The 12,351-nt window shown below is 43.2% G+C and overlaps 1 protein-coding gene across 4 annotated transcripts in view; it reads left to right on the plus strand.

The window, feature by feature from the left end:
• Plekhm3 (pleckstrin homology domain containing M3) overlaps positions 1–12,351 on the plus strand; it is a 156,274-nt gene that overhangs the window by 40,869 nt on the left and 103,054 nt on the right. The window lies entirely within an intron of this gene.

A 12,351-nucleotide genomic window follows, 5' to 3' on the forward strand; every position in this document is an offset into this window, starting at 1 on the left:
TGCACGATAGCTGAGTCGGGGCGGGAGGGAAGTCAGACCATGGGAGTAAGAAGTCCGCTCAGGGGTTAGCTCATGCTTTGGCTTGGCATCCAGCGGGATGCAGGTGCGTTTAGGGTGGAGAGAATGCTAACTTTACATATGTAATGTAGAGTGTAGCTCATTCTAAAGTAAGATCAGTTCTGTTCCGTTGCCTCTTTCCATCAGGGAGTGTGATACTCAGCTGCTTCTTGATAGGTGTAGTTTTACAGACCTTCATTTCCAGTACTAAACCGGAAGGGACAGTGGTTTTCTGCCTCGGGTTGGAAATTATTCTGTATGTCCTGTAGGGGGCAGAGTCTCAAAAGAAAAAAAAAACAAAAAACTTAATAAACAAATCTGAATGTTTTTTCAAAATCCCTCAGAGCAGTTTGTTAGACTGCTGTAGCTCATGACCTTAGCTCTGTTAATTTCAGTCACTTGCTCTGCTTCTTGTATGTTGTCACCCTCCTTATGACAAGAGACTGTGGAAAAGCAGGGGCATTGCACGTTGAGAAGCAAATTTACAGAACTCCATGGCTTTAGTGTATCTCTAGTGTAGATTGTTAACTTTTCGATGTCTGCTTAGTCCTTCCCCCTTTAAATATTCTGAACAAACAAGTGTTACAGAGAAGGGGGCCCTGAGTAGGCTCTTTGTTCTGACGTCATTTGATTACTAGCCATTCAGAGGAGCCACAATACTGACGTTTATGGATATGAAACAGGACAATTGTCCCATTTCACTAAATCCTTTCTCTAAGTGAAGAAATCTCTGGATCCTTTCAAATGTTTTTAGCGAGTCCCCATGGAGAAAATGAACACCTGAGGTTAGTTCTGAAGCTGTATGCTGGTCCACGACGGCATACTCCTTGCCTTCTGCTTAGACTTAGGATAGTTAGGTTTCGTTTTGTTTGATAGCTGCATTGCTTCCTCCTCCTCAGTCCCACGGCTGCTCAGGAGGCTCTTGCAGCAGAAACTTAACCGTGTTCGTGCTTGCCTCCCGGGGACCCCGAGCTTGCCAGTTCTACTTCCTACCATCTGAAAACCCATTCCTGTGCTCATTTGATCATTTGCTGCTTGCCTGGTACTTATGTGCCTGGGGTCAGTGCCCCAGAAATATGGACGCATTAATCACATTGGTAACTGCCAGACCGTAGCCATGACGAGATTCACAGCCTTCAGTGGTGGCGCCAGGTAGGACTGTGAAACTGCTCATCTCTCATATTTCTGGCCTATAAGTAAGGCACTCAGTAGGCTGAGTCTCATGTTGAACCATGACATCACAGCGCTCTTGAGCAGAGAAGAAAATGCTGGACTCTGTAGGCTGAGTCTCATGTTGAACCATGACATCACAGCACTCTTGAGCAGAGCAGAAAGTGCTGGACTCTGTAGGCTGAGTCTCATGTTGGACCATGACATCACAGCACTCTTGAGCAGAGCAGCAAGTGCTGGACAAGGTGCACAGTACTGCTATTTGGGGTGCTTTAATATGGCCTCTGTGGAAAGCGTCTGCAATAGAAGATGAGGTGTGCTTCTTTGAAATTATGGGCTGGAATTCAAAATTGTATTTGACAATGAGGAGTCTGTGACGCTAAAATATTAATGCTTAAAAGATGATTGTGCCGCTTATTAAAATATTTATGAAGGAGTGCATACCCATAAAAGGTTCTAAATCTGGTTATTCGTAACTGCTTTATAAAGTAGACTATCAGACAGCATGCCTGTTTCCTTAGGGATTCGACATGTGTGTCTGCTTATTTGTGCTCAGATGCATGGTTTTCTTGGTACAAGCACACAACAGTAACTTCCCAGCACTTGAGACCTAGCAATTGAGTGCAAGAATTTGAAGAGCCTGGGACTTTATAGTTGTGACAGAGATGCAAAGCTCACCTTCAGAAGTGTTCCTTGTGGGACTGTTTTGTAATCTGGACATGGTTTGGGTGTCCCACTCGGCAGAGCTCATGAGTGGAACTGAAGTGGAGTGTGGGAAGGAAGAAGAACGGACCTAGGTGTGCACCGTTTTCCCACCGTTGTTTTTATGGTTTTGCTCCCTGGCTGCTGTTTAACCTCTGGGGACTGCTGTTGGTGATTGTGCATCTCTGGCACTGAGAGCTGTTACTTTCCTTTTTCTTCCCTCCAGCCTGGGGGGGGGGGAGCTCAAGGGGGGGCTGCTGTGAATTCTTCAGCCATTTAGTGCAAATTCCTGTAATTACCGGCATTGTGTCTCCTCTGAATAGCACACAATACAGCAGAAGCCATTCCTAATTGAGACCTTACAGGAGGTACAAATCCCCTCTTTGTTCAGCCTGACAAATTAGTGCCAGAAAGTGGCAGGGTCCGAGTGGGAATCAAAGGCAAGAAACACAAAGATGGAACTTAAGGCTACAGTAATAACCCTCTCTGTCCTGAAGGGAAAAGAAGGTAATGACCAATGAAAAATTGAAGGGTTGTTTTTGTTGTTGTTGTTATAAATTCCCTTGACATGACAGCACCTAAGGGCTGCTCTATTTATTTAGTAAGAGTGATTAAATAGTAATACCACAGGGAGGCCCATTGTTTCCCCAGGCGCCCCCATCTCACAGACCCCTGTTGCCTTGGCTAATTGATTGACAATGGACCACTGAAAAAGAGTTTGTTGTTAGGACCTGGGATGTGAGAGCATCCTTGCACCCTGGTGTGTCTCTGCATGCATGCTTCATTTTGTGTGAGCTGGACTGCACCCCGGTGTGTCTCTGCATGCATGCTTCATTTTGTGTGAAGTGGACTGCACCCCGGTGTGTCTCTGCATGCATGCTTCATTTTGTGTGAAGTGGACTGCACCCCGGTGTGTCTCTGCATGCATGCTTCATTTTGTGTGAAATGGACTGCACCCCGGTGTGTCTCTGCATGCATGCTTCATTTTGTGTGAACTGTATTCCAGTTTGCCTCTGCCTCACCTTCCCCCTTCTCTCTCCCTTACCTTACTTTTCTGCTCCCTTTTTCTCACCGACACCCTGACAAACAGGTAGTGAAGAGTTAGAATTGTAGTCCAGGCTTAGGGGAGCTTTAGCCGCGGGGTCAGCTCCTGCTCTGGATAAGGCAGAACACGAAGTCTGAGATGAGAGCAGGGAGGGGTTGGTGGCGCTTTGTGGCAGTGATGTGGAGGCATAATGGCTGTCTGGAACTCGTCTTTGCACTAAGGTTTTTTTGTTTTTGATTTTAATGAAATTCCTTGCTCAATTTCTTGAAAGGAAAAAAATCCTCACACCATTACAATTTACATTTCGGGGCAAGTATTTTGGGGCTAGAAACAAAACCTTTTACTTTTTTTCCAGTGGCCCTCAGTTCCTGAGAAACCAGATTTGATTACTTGAGGATCAAATCTGGCTGTTGGTGGTGGATGCTGTAAGCTGTGGGAAGATGACCAAAGGCCTCTAGGCAGATAATTAATAGCCGCTGGTTATATATGCCCAACTAGCTAAGCTGAAGATAAATCCCTAATTTAACTCTGTTACAGCTGCAAAAACAAATCATTTCAAGCCCCCAGGAAAGCAAAATACATTAAACAAACAGTATCGACCTCGCTAATACCTCATGGCATTTCGTGTGATAAATGGGGGCGTATTTCTGGTGAGTGCCTGTTTTATGACGTCCTTTAGACATAAAGGACACCTTCACCCTAGCAATACAAGCATCCCTGATAGAAAGTAGAGAGTAGTTAATTATTCATCTGGTAGCTACCAGTTTGGAAGTAAGCAGCATTTCTGCATTGGTCCTCATTAGTTACTTATTGACCTTGACGTAAATTCTGCAATGTGGTTGAGAAAGAGAAATTGATCTGGCAACTGATAGTGGGTGTAGATCTACTTAAAGGAAGGTCTGTTGGTTCCCAGATGCAAAGATGAGCAGTTGTGTATTTTACTCCTAGGTGAAAAAGTATAAACGTGTTAGGGAAGATTTGTTTTCATCCTATGTGAAAAAAATGGGGGGGGCGGTAATTTGGTGTACCAAAGTGGCAGGTCTTCTAAGGAAATGAACTTGGGAACCAAAAGAGAACGTTTTCCTTTCTGTTTGCAGTTCTTCTATGTGTGTGCTGCTGCAGATTTACCTTTCTGTTGGTAAGGGTAGTGATAAGACGAAGATTTATTTGTTTAGTGTATAGGACGATAGAGAATTAGAGGAAGAAAAACAAGGAGGAAAAATGCAGCTATGTTTTAAGGCATAGAATCAGCTTGCATAAATAAGAAGTTCTTTGTTGTTGCCTTGCATGTCGTCCAAGTCATCTTGTCATTGTTTTCGGTTGTGGCTTCTTACTGGAAGGAGAGATCACTAGAGGGGTGTGTGTGTGTGTGCACTAAATGGCAAAATTTTATTTCTCTAAACTTGAATATGACTACAAAGGTTGCTGGTAGTAAAAAAATTATCAAAAAATTTTAACTTGAATGTTCATGTCAACAAATATTTAGAAAGATGAAAGTTTATTTGCTCATTAAATTTACTAGATATTTATCAATCACCTTATATGTATCACACATATTCTCCCAGGATCACTGGAATATGTAAACAGGAGTGAGGTACAAGCTGTGCCCTCCAATGCCTTGCAGAAAGCCCCTTCCCTCAAAAAGCATGTAAAGGAATTGGAGAGAAGGCTCAAGAGAGAGTGTGGAGGTGGGCTGGTCACAGACTTGAGACCATTGCTCCAACTCTTGCATATACAAGAGAGTTTCCATTGTGATTTAAAAGCTGAGGAGTTAAAATGGCCTCTACTTTCTTACTCATTTTAGTTATGTTTAACTTCCAGAAAACCCTCCTCGGCTTTTATCACATCTAGCAGAAATAATATTGTCTGCCCATTATGTAGTAAATGCATGTCAGGCACCACAGAAGAGTAGGTATAGCCTGGAACTCTGAGGACCGGAGTTGGTTGAGGATGCATACAGGAAAATGAGCTACTCGATCAGGTCTCTGCTGTGCAGTGCCCCGCGTTTAGGGAAACATCTGGCCTAATCCCCACGACAGTGAAACTTGGACCATCAGAGGTTATAGTTCTGTTGTTTTGTGAGTGACTGGCAGTCTTAACCAAGCATTGCTGACAGAGAGGTCCACATCACTCTAAAAGGCTGTTAGTGAAGGGGCGGAGCTTATTAAGGACAAAGACTGGGGTCCCGCCTGGGTTTCCAGTTCTTCCACTTGCAAGTTCTGTTACTGTGGCTAAATGGCTTCATTTCTCTGCACCTTCATTTTTCTCATCTCAACTCTGAGAACATATTTACATCTGCCTTATTGTTTGACCTTAAAGGCTTAGGACAGGGTTCAGCACATCGTAAGGCTAGCAGTTATTAATATTTGCTTACCTTTGATAGCACTTGCCTGGGTATACATACCAAAGTTACAGCTCTTACAACACAGGCTTGAACCACTGAGATGTAGAATGATAAAACTGAGCACGTCAGGCTAGAGGGATGACTGACAAGTGAGGTTTAGAGTGATAGGTACCTAGTCTTGTATTTATATTCAGAAGATTAACCACAAAGATGGAGAGCAGAGGAGACTTGACCAACAACAGTCCATGTGGGCATATAAATGAAGCAGCTGGAAGCCAGCGTTAGGTCAGCTTTGGTCCCCAAAGAGGAGAGAAATGACCTCTGAGACAGCTCGACTGGTGGAGGCACCTGCTGCCGAGCCTGCCCACCTGAGCCAGATCATGTGAGGCTTATGGTGAAAGGAGAGAACAGATTTCTGACGTCCACGTGGGCATGGTAACTCACAGCCCTCTTCCAGAGTCCTCCCCCACATGAGTGGACACATGCAAAATAAACATTTTTTAAAAAAGAGATATCCTTAATGTTGTCTGTCCTGGTCAGGGCTCATCTGGAATGTTCAGCTATGGATGTTGCTCTTTAAAATAAACACCCACATCTGTTGATATAGAAGACAGAGAAGGAACTCTAATCATGGTGTACACATGAGACTAGATGAGGGGGATATAACGTGAGGGTCACGTGTTTGAAAGCTGACACTTACAAAATAGGTGCGCTTGGTGCAGTTCCATCTGACGAATGTAACAACCACCTCAGGGATTTGGAGAAAATGAGCAGAGGCCAATAGGGCTAGAAAACTGCAAATTTCAAGTGTCAAGATACTTAGATTGAAGGCTGGAGAGATGGCTCACAGGTTAAGAGCACTGGCTGCTCTTCTCGAGGATCTGAGTTCAATGCCCAGCACCCACATGGTAACTCACAATGGTCTGTAGTTCTGCATATGAACTCTGGGCGCCAGGTACACAAGTTTTACACAGCTATACATGCACCAAAACACCATACATATAAATTAAAATTAAGGTATTTTCTAAAGAAGATACTTAGATTGTCTGAGAGTTTTCTCAGTTGCAATGCAGAGAGACTAATTTAGGTCTCCTGCAAGTGTTTTTTGAGCCCCCACTAAGTTCTGAGCACCGTGCTTGGTGTACAGAGAACAAGACAGCCCTGTTTTGTGTAAGTAATTAAGACAGTTAAATGGAGGTCTTTAGTTCTCTTTCTACCCACCTGGAAAGTTCTTTGCTCTATACAGCCTTTTTTTTTTCTCTCATTCTGTAATTTTTTTAATGTCTCTGGTTTAGAGAAAATGAGATTAATGTCTTGTGACTAAATCACATTCAATAGTACCTTTCTTCCTTTGGTGAAGAGAGCCTGTGCCAGTAGGAATACCAATTGACTGAAAAGACGATGGGCCCTTTCCTGGCTCTGATGTCTTCCATTGTGGAAATTGCTCTACATTCTACCCTTTTTAGAGTCTAAGTTTCTAGGTCTAGAAAAAAAATCTTAAATAAAAATATAGGTAACCGGAATCTGAACACACACTGAAATAGTAATGTGAGTCTATGAAGAACAATGTTATATAATTTGTATTTTAAAATATTTCATATCCTGAAATTCAAAGAGATTTGATCACTATGTAAGTAGGCCGCTTGATTTTATAGGATATAAATTTGCCTTTTTGATTTATTCCTAGTATTTTCATCATAGAAGTCACATGTATCTCTTTGATATGTTTCAGAAGAAAAGGATCATTTTGAATTTCAGAAGACAGGGATCTTTTGATGGACCTTCCTGAACTTCATAGGCATCACTGTGCCTTTTTTTTTTTTTGAGCCGTTCATTTCTCCGAGTCTTTGTTGCTATACTTTGGTCTGGAAAGTTCTTGTCCCTTTTTGTAGCTTCCTTTTTGGCTAACATTGTTCTCATCACATGCTCATTTCTAGCTAAACTTCTGAAGAAAGTGTTACTGCATGATTGGACGCCACATGAGTTGAAAGTTTGTTTACTGCCCTTTCCCTGGGAGAGAAATTGGTCTAGATGTGGTTTAGGATAGATTGGGTAGGTCAAGCTCCTTCTTAATTCCAACCTAGGATCTTTAAACTTCTAAGCTCCTCATGGACCCCTAAGGGTGAGAATCCTTGCTTGAGAGGCTTTCTAAAGTCTAAGGCGGGAATACACTTAAGTGAAAATTTGCCTTCGTCTTGAACTCACTATCTTTTTAATGTAGCTATCCTTTAACTTGTGATCCTCCTTCCTGGAGCCTCCCACGTACCCAAGGATTACCTCCAAGCTTGACATTTTTTATGTATCTATAAGTAAGGTAATCTAATATCGTAGCAATACCAATGTTTCTTATATCATTTAAAAAATCTAATTGTTTACTTGAGAAATATGGACTATATATAGTCCTAGAAATTGCTATGGGATAACCTAAAAATTAATTTTATAGTAGGAAATAGTAAGAATTTATGCCTACATGTCTTTCCACATTGATAAATGCTAGCATTGAAAATGTTTTAATTAAACCAAATCAATAAGAAACCCAAAGAACACCAAGTTCCTCCTCTTGTTTTGGATGAAAACTTGGGAATATTTACAAAGCAGTGACCCTAAGGTGGTGGCCACTGTGGGAGTCTGTTGGTTTTGACTGTAGATGTAATTCTGTATTATATAATCTTTGTGGAAACCCTCTGTATATCTTGAATGTTCTTTTCTTGCAAGTATTTCTGGACCATCTCTACCTCTGCTCCTTCCTCCCTCTAACATCCTAGGCAGAACTGAACATCATCCTCACGAGCTCCTTGTCTGTCTACTCAGATGAACCTCTGCCATAGGCCTGGGACTTCTTGTTTCACTTCGTGCCCCAAGATGTCTATCAAAGATCTCCCTACCCAAGATCTATCAAAGGATGCCTTAGCACCCACATTAGACTCTAGTATCTGGACCCATCCTATGACCTGTTGGGTTAGAGAAAGTCCTGGCCTAGCTATGTAATGTTGTTGGGGGCGGGGAGCAAAGCTCTGCCTCTGGATAGAGAGGAGATAAACATGGCACACAGGAAGAATGGTGGTTTATAAAGATACAAGGGGAAATTCTGTATTAGGATGAGGTTTAATTTTAATTGGGCATGTTAATTAGGTGAGTCAAAGGGCTTCAGTACTTTGATAGCTGGACCTTGGTAGTCACCATCAGGAGGAAGTGGCCAACTAAGGGAATGGACCTTGGTGACTAACTCTCGAAATATAATCTAGTGGTTTTTAGCAAGGCAGAGGGAATGGGGGAGGAGGGCAAGGCCTGCCAGGGCCAAGCTTGCAACACTGAGCTCTCTAGAGTCCCTTCAACCGCTACTTAGCTGTCTAAGTTGTTTACACTTACTAATAGATGTTGAGTGTAAAACTTTCTCATGTCGAGCAGTTTCTAGGCACGCTTGGGTTTCTGCCCCACACGACCTCTCGGAGCCTGTTGCTATGTTAATGTAATGGACAAGCATGCAACATTTCCAAATCCCCTTAGTTTAAGTGTGACAAGACTACTCCGGTTCACATGCCAGCTACATTTCCAGGGCCACAGGCCCGTTCGCTCTGACTGGCTGGAAGTGCTCAGGGACTCTCATGACCACTCAGCTCTGCTGATTCTCTTAAACAACCCGTAGAAAGCAGAAGAGATCTACACTTCCAATTAACCATTTTATTGTAAAGGATACGAATCAGGAGCAGCAGAATGAGCAGACTGCTCTGCCTGAGACTCAGGGTACATCATGACCCCATGAGAAGGCGCCCCAAACTTCTGTGCCCAGAGTTTGTACGGCAGTTTCGTTATGTAGGTAAAGCTAACTGAATCATCAGCCACATGACTGAACTCAGTCTTCAGGCCATTTTCCTCCCTGGAGGGCAGGCTGATTTGGAGACCCTACTCCGTAGTGTGGTTGTTCTTCCTGGAGACAGCTGGCTCTCTACCTGAAGCCGTTGAGTGGCCCACCATGAGTTCTTCATTACTATAAAGTCAGGTGTGATTTAAGGGACTCAGGAATAACAAAGGCATTTGGAACATTTGGGGAAAATCCCAGGAATTTTAGAAGCTCCTTGCCTAGACCCAGGTATGAAGACCACACACGTTTTATTTCAACACAGCATATTATATGACCATTTCCAAAACCAAAATGGTGCCTGACTGGAAGAGGAATACTTGACTTGGGTAGTTTCCCAGCAGAGGAGAATGAGTAGCCCTTTGTATTCACCTCCTTTGTTGTTTTCAGTCAGCTTTTAACACTGACTGTAGCTGTTTATGGGAGGAGATTTAGCTGGTATTTTCCTGGGTGCTCCTGGTACCAAAAAGCTTTAGAGACAGGCCAGAACCTACGAGCTCTAGACTGTCGGCCTCCTACAGCCCTAGAGAGCACCAGCTACTCTAACGCAGTTACTACTCTTTTAATATATACAAAATAACAAGCTAAATTTGTCACTATTACTTTTAGCTGAAGAAAAAAAAATCTAGTTTACTGTGTATATATCACTTCTAGACAGGAACTACGATCCCAAGAGCGTAGACGTGGGCTTGAAGCAATTTCCAACAAGATTAGAGATCACATACACCAAAGCTCATCGAGTCTTCATCATTTTAAATCACATGGGGCTGAACCAGAAACCTTGCTGAAAATGACTGTCCTTGCAAATCACCAGGCCTGTGCCTCTGACTCGGGGAACAGACTTAGCTTGAAAGTCTTGATCTTTCTCCATTTTCATCAATAACGAGGTTTTTCTCAAGCCCCAGAGACCACACAGAATAGACACATTTGATGTGGTGACGGGGGAAGGGGGAAGTGGGGGGGCGTCTAGACTCATTGGATAAGTGATAAATTAGGAGCACAGCACTTGGTCTCCTGCTGGTAACCCTGCCACTGACTAACAACCTCAAGCCAGCCTTTCCAGTCTTCTGAGTCAGCACCTTCAACACTGTGTCCTCGGGAAAGGTTTGGCTGCTTTGTCTGTATATGATTCGTATATTAAAAAGTTCTAGCCAATTTAGTAATATTGTGCATCACTATATTTTTGCCCAGAAAGTATGGAGGTTCCTCGGTGATGTCTTAGATTGGCCTAACAATGGATGGGCTACCTCTGGGAAATGATGCTTCTCATCCAATGTTAGGATGAAGGATTTTAGCTTGAATAAAGGGTGTCTGATAATGCCAAAGCTTTCCTCAATCTCCGGAAGTTTAACTCTACCGGTGATCTTACCAACGTGTATGTGCCAATTGCTCTCCCCTTCCTTTCCTGCAGTCCCTAGGGGATGCTCCCTGTCTGAGCCGTCACCTTAAGGAGGGTTGCAGGCTAATGAGTACAATCTCTTCTCTTTCCTGTCAGATACTATGAGGATAAGATCAAATATTATATTTTCCAGAGATCACATTTCTCATTTTGTAATGGTCCCCTATATTAGCTCCATTTATACATCTGGTCACAGCTGGAACCCCTCTTTCTGAAGTAGCAAAAACCCTGTTCTCTGAGGTCAAGCTGAGCATGCCAGGATCCTTCTTTCTCGGAGGGAGTGACGTTTGCCACACAAGTCTGGTTACCTGCGTTTGATCCCCAGAACCCATGTAAAGGTGGAAGGAGAGAACCAGTTCCCCAGAGTCGTCCTTGGTCTTCTCCAACTCCACTGGTCCACGCACACCCCACCACACACTAACATATGAAAAGTTAAAGACTGAACTCATCATTTCTCCATCTGTAAAGAGGTCTGATAAGGGCCTGAGAGAAAATCAGGGGCTATTGTGCCAAGAAATTTCTTTCAAATGGCAAGGTGAGGACCAGAAAATAGGAATTTCTACTTGTTGCAGTTTTTTTAATTTGGCCTACCTTGTCTAAATAAAAGGATGCAAACAGCCTGCCTTCAAATACCTAACATTTAATTGAAAGATTTGCTTTGGGCATGGGCACAGGTGTATTCTAAGAGAATCAGAAAAACCTGGGAGCCATAAAACAAAGGAATAAAGCAAAGAAGTAAGGGAACGCAGTGTCTTCATCTCATAGGGCGTATGGAATTTGGTGTAGGATGGGAATGAAATCCAAGCGTGGATTTATAGAACCTGATGAAAGTCACCTTTTTCCATTTTGAGACTGTCCCTACTCCTCCTCGGGTCCACTCTCGTGACTTTAATTTTATCAAATTGTTATCATTACTGAAATAGCTCAAGTAGGCATTACTCTAAGAGATGCTGTCAGGGAGGAAGAAGGAAGATTGTGTTTTAAAGACACCGTCAAGTTCAAAGAGATGAGACCCCGCGCAGCATAAGGAAAGAGAAGTGTGTGTTAAGAGCAGGGAGTGATGTGGGGGAGTCAGAGGGGACCATGGTGCAGTCCTGTGTGTGATTCAGCTGCAGACTGAGCGAGGCTAATGCAATAGGAACTTCTAAATCCAAGCTGTAAGAAAAGATAAGGTCCAGAAACAGAGGAAGGGGAGACCCGTCGTTTCTTAGATAAATCAGAAAGATAATATCAGCTTCTAAGCTACTAAAAGGTTGTTGACCTTTTAGACCAATCATAATAGAGATGTCACTCGGGCATCACAGAGAGCTGGTGATGATTGCACAGAATGCTAAATGCCAGTGGAAGGTGCTGTAGAAGGAACAGAATTGGAGCATACAGTGGATTCTTTGCAAGACAAAGTATTTGGAGCAGAGCTGGGACTAAGGTAAGGTGAGCCAGGTAGCAAAGGATCTTTTAGAGGACCTGAGTGATTAAGATAAAATACTTTAATAATATTCTCAAAATGAAGCATGATGCCCAATGATCCCGAGTTCAGAGACTGTCAGCGTTACTGTTACTCTTTCTCAGGCTCGGCTCTATTTCAGAGAACCTTCCGGTAAGGCAGCATATTTAATACACATCCTCCCCAGCTCTGATAGCCCATCTGAGCCTTTGCCTTTTACATACTGAGGCTGGCCTGTTCTGGATCACAGGCCTTCAGGCACAGTGTGCAGACGGAACCAGTGGGAGGAGGTGGACTGTGCTAGAGGAACACCTACACCCGTGACTGTAGC

This window comes from Alexandromys fortis, unplaced genomic scaffold (genome assembly GCF_014885135.2).
Source record: "Alexandromys fortis isolate MF-2015 unplaced genomic scaffold, M_Fortis_MF-2015_v1.1 scaffold_40, whole genome shotgun sequence".
NCBI lineage: Eukaryota > Metazoa > Chordata > Mammalia > Rodentia > Cricetidae > Alexandromys > Alexandromys fortis.